The sequence below is a fragment of the Sorghum bicolor genome, chromosome 1, assembly GCF_000003195.3.
Source record: "Sorghum bicolor cultivar BTx623 chromosome 1, Sorghum_bicolor_NCBIv3, whole genome shotgun sequence".
In the NCBI taxonomy this organism is placed as follows: domain Eukaryota; kingdom Viridiplantae; phylum Streptophyta; class Magnoliopsida; order Poales; family Poaceae; genus Sorghum; species Sorghum bicolor.
In genome coordinates this window covers 40,756,510-40,761,507 of record NC_012870.2, presented here as the reverse complement: position 1 = coordinate 40,761,507, position 4,998 = coordinate 40,756,510, and the positions used below count along the sequence as shown (strand labels likewise).

General features: G+C 40.6%; 1 long non-coding RNA gene across 1 annotated transcript; it reads left to right on the top strand.

The window, feature by feature from the left end:
* On the top strand, positions 253-4,017 carry LOC110431743. Its single transcript, XR_002449188.1, has 2 exons — positions 253-404; positions 3,636-4,017. It is a non-coding gene; the product is annotated as an uncharacterized LOC110431743 (long non-coding RNA).

Sequence of the window (4,998 nt, the reverse complement as noted above, 5' to 3'; positions counted from 1 at the left end):
TAACAAAATTAAATTTGCCGATCAGAGATTGTTACTTAGTTTTCAAAATTGGTGTTACTATTTTGCTGATCGTATCAAAACTCTTCTATCCAACTTCAATTCCTTTCTCATGCACCATGAACAACTGTGTTGGCATTAGTGGGCATGCTTCCTATGAAATACGAATCTTATCAAGAGCACCGTGCTCAAAGCTGTTAAACTTTGATATATTTGATTATGTGAAGAAATTTGTAGCTACTGAATTTTGGAATTAGCTGCGTTATCTGAAGTTTTAAATCTTAATCCCTTGGCGTGTTCTGTAATTGCAGTAGCTTGATTCCGACGCCTGAACACTGTGGTGGCTACAGATTGACACCAACCCTTTTTGAGTTTTGGCAAGGACAACGGTCTCGACTGCATGACCGGTATGCTTCAATCATCCTTTAGGCCTTGTTCATTTTGGCCCACAACAGTCTCGACTGCATGACCGGTAACGCATCACCCTTGTCTTCCTTGCCCCCTCCTCTCCCTGGTGCTAGGGTTCTTGCAGCCTTGAGGTCTGAGGCAACGATGTTGGAGGACCACATCTTGTGCCAGCGCCCGTTGGGTCGAGGTGTGCTTGGGCCACATACACTGCACACACGTATGAAGAAATCACCGAGCGCATGGGCGTGGGACGCGGATGGGCTGAGCTGAGGAGCGGATGGAGACTGGTTGGGGCCAAGATAGTCGAGGGGACGGGGAGCAAATTGCCCTTAGTTACTGTACCAGGAAGTGCTATGAAGGCATCAAATTTCCTGGCCATCTCAGCCTTTCTCTGATGCATATCTGCCACGGCCTTCACCTCCCCAACCATCTCACCTGTAATCTGCACACACAAGCAAACACGGATGCGTGCCTGTAATGTAATCAACACTCCATAGCCTAACAGGAGCAACAACCAGAAAGGGTGGCTATGACTGAGAGCATGCTATCTATCTCCTAGGAGTATTTTATTTTACACGGGGTCAGACCGGGCAGCATGGTTCAGGAGAAGTGATCATGGTGCTGTTGTGGGGGACAAAAAGAAAATGTGACGATCATTTCTTTTGGTTAACAATGTCATTATATGTTTAAAGGGATGAAGGTCTTAAGAACAAAGGGGGCAGACACTAGAAGCAGCAATCAGGATCAGCAAAATGCCAAGATCTCATCTATCATCAGGGAAAGGAAAACCTGATTTTTCACTGAACATTCAACGTGATCTTTCAGTCCAGACGTCAACCACTTCACTATCACATTTTCATTGCAAGCAATTGGCTGAAGTTGCTTGCGGCAGCTCACTACTCACCTTCATTTTAAATAATCGTCCAGCTAATGAGTAAGTAGTAGTAAAATACAGAGAATGCTTCTATACAGAGCAGCACTAGAAAAGACACATATACTGGACTAGTGGAGATCCTAAAACTTCAGGAGTTATTGCTAATTAACAGTTAGGCGCAAAGCGAGCCTTTGTCACTTTGGCGATCGGTGCAGGCATTTGCTCATGGAAAAAGCCCGGAAGCACTTGCTGATATTTCATCGATTATATATGCACACATAGTCATATACAACATTCAGACCGTGAGTACACTCGTATAAATTGTTTGAGATCTTGAATAATACTTTCTTCTTCTCACTACATTTCCACTCATGATTTTCTCTACTCGTGTAACATATCAGCCTAAGTGGGATTAATATTGGTCAAAAAAAACTTTTAAGATGACTTATACTACAAATTTTCTAGGTTTTTTGGGTTGAAGCCTTGAAGGTAGTAGTATATGGATGCAATCTTTTTGGGCCGAATTTGGCACTGCAGGCTTAATTGTGACACGCATGTTTGCATTGAGATATTGAGTTGCCAGCATGTCAGCACCATTTGTTATTTGATGTTGTTTTTTGCTTAACAGATACCTTTTCTTGTTACTTGTAGATCTCTCCACCACCATTTAGAGTTGGGGAAGGTGAACCTCCGCCTTCGTGGGATTCGGTACCAACTCCAGAAGGTACTCTAGAATGACATGGTCAATAATATTTAGCTTCTATATGACTATAAAATTATATGCTTCAGTTGTAGAATGCCTCTCTCACTGCAAGATCAGTCTGAAAGTTTGCTTAACAGGTCAATCTACTTAACTGCTGAAAACTTGATGTTTACTTACTGAAACTATGAAAGTTTGCTTACTGAATGTTCTGTTTGTCCACACAATGCTTACTGAAAGTTTGCTACTCTTAGATAAGTTTGATTTAGTGCGGTACTCACTAGAAGGTGTCGTAGGATTTTTGTACTTCTTTCTTTGCTATATGAGTTACTCTATATAGTTGCTTTACAAGATAATTCTTTGAGATCAGTTTTGGAATTCATAAGGATGGCATTTGTTTAATTTAATCTCTCTTGTGGTGAAGTATGCTTTCATGTTTATTTGGAGGTCCCCTACCTGACATTTTGTTTGTTGACGATTAGTACTTCTGAAGTTCTGATATGATCTTGTCAGCTCGTCAGATGTTTTTAGGTTATTGCAAGGTGCAGAAGCATTGAACAACAAGCACTTTTTCCTAATAAACTATTAATACTGAGTAATATGATGCGAGAGCTAAAAAGAGGCCCTTATTTTAGCTCGACATATAATAGTGCTTGAGATAATTTTTAGTCTTTACAACCATGCTAGCTGGTAGATATGTCCCTTGGAGTGAGAGACAGCGATGGGCCTAATGCTCAGTGCAATCACTATATATTTCTTTTATAAGGCACTGAAGATGTTCTGTAAACTTTTGCAGGTACTGGTACCCACCTGATTATCCATGCCAACAGGCAAGCAATCCAGTCTCCATTTCATCTCCTCGCCTTCAATGTCATTTTTGTTCTTTTTGCAATAATTGGCATTATGATATGACTATATTTTTTGTAACATTGGAGTGACTGTTTGCTCTTGATTTGTCACTGTAGGAGGAGGCTTTCCAAGGTCAGGACTGATGCAAAGGCCAGGTACAAATCTCAAACAGCGGCGACACCTGAGTTTGAGAACCTGAAGTAGTTCGGCATGACAACATAAAGATTTGGTTAAATTTTGAGTAGTACAAGACCATAATCTGCAAGTATACTTTGGTGTCTCACTAACGTCATCAATAGCAACGATCTTTTTATTTTATAAGTGTTTGCACACGGAATAGTAAGGCTGAATGTGTGACTTTGCATGGAACAATCTTGTAGTTGGTGCTAGACAGTTCAGTTTGTGTGTCTGCAATTTGTTTATCAGGTATTCAGGTTTTGAAATTTCTATTGGGTTTGTTTTGCATGGCAATTTAAATTGTTTCAAGCTTGATCATATTCTGCTGTGTTAGTTAAATGCTTGGATATGTACGTGTACATCTTGTTAGCAGTCCTGGATGAATCCCTGGCCAAACCGAACAGCAAATTGGAGCCTCCTGGATTGGTTCCGCTGAGGAGTAAAACGCAGGCCTGGAATGAGTGCCACCAAGTGGATCAACTGATTCCTGGTCTAGATTGAATTATCTCCTGGATTGGATCCAAAGCTGCCGAACGAGGCCTTATCTGTTATCCATTTTCCTGGAAACCCTGTATGCCCCAGGATGGGACAGCATGTATGTTGATACGTGTGATACCTTGATGAAAACAGGCTGCAATACTCGCGGAGAGAAGTAGATGGGAATACAGTGTGGCACATCGAGAGGTTGTCCCCTTGACTGTTAACCTGTCAACATTTTGGTAATAGGAGGGTTGAGCTTATCACCAGCAGTCAAATCTTCTCCATTGCTGCAAGACGTCCGAACTGACTCAAGATGTTAGCGTGGTGATTAGATACCAGAACCCAGAAGCTCAGTTCTATGCTGATACTCTTTTCACATGGGTCTTCCACCACAGCGGTGGGTGAACAAGTCATCAATCACAGGGTTTCTTTGAGCCCCCATTCGTTCATCTCCTATTAAATGGCATCATCCACCGATCCAGGTATTTAAATCTTGCCAACTGTGGACTTGTTGTGCCGTGCCGTGATACACTATGGCCTTGTTTAGTTCCCAAAATATTTTGCAAAACGGCTAACATTCCCCGTCACATCGAATCTTGCGGCACATGCATGGAGCACTAAGTATATATAAAAGAAATAACTAATTACACAGTTTATCTGTAATTTACGAGACGAATCTTTTGAGCCTAGTTAGTCTATGATTAGATAATATTTATCAAATACAAATAAAAGTGCTACTATTCCTATTTTGCAAATTTTTTTGGAAGGAAACAGGCCTAAACTGCGGGAATAAGGCTCTTGAGTTGAGAATGCCTTTGTTGTCAGCACCGAGCTAGCAAATAAAGATGCAACTAGTAGAAAGCGCGCGCCCTTGCACGCGTAGGAAGTGCGTCATTGTTAAGCTCGCAATGGTTTAATTTAAGAGAGAGTGTACACATAAAGTACAATAAAATTCCTAGAGAAGCAAAAATTAACACTTATAATGTGATACATATTCACAAGCATAGGATAAGTAGATTCTTTTCAAAAAAAAACTAAGAATAGTAGACTACATGTCTTATATAGATGTGGCAGCAAACGCAATATACATTATAGGTGAAGACACTATAAGCCTGGAATCTATAATGTGTAAATCTTGCTCTTGGATGGTTGTCACTTGTATCTCGCTGCGCAGCCTCTGTTTAAAAGGAAAATAACCTGGTTCTTTGTAATAGAAAGAAAAAAAATAGCATGAGACATCCTCCCAACAGATGAGCCAGTAGTGTACTAATCTATCAGTTCATAGTAGATGCACTTCAGTTGTAGGAGGGGAGGGGTATCTGCATTGGTTTTTCTTTTCTTTGATGGATCTGCGTCAACTAATGTAGTACTGATTTTCATTGATAATATTTTTGCTTGGAGTTTCCTCAAAAAAATATTTGTGCTCGGACATGGGTTTGATGATGTAGGAATAGGCAGACCTATGACAACGGTCATGCTAAGCTTTTCATGAATCAACATTTTAGTAAGAATA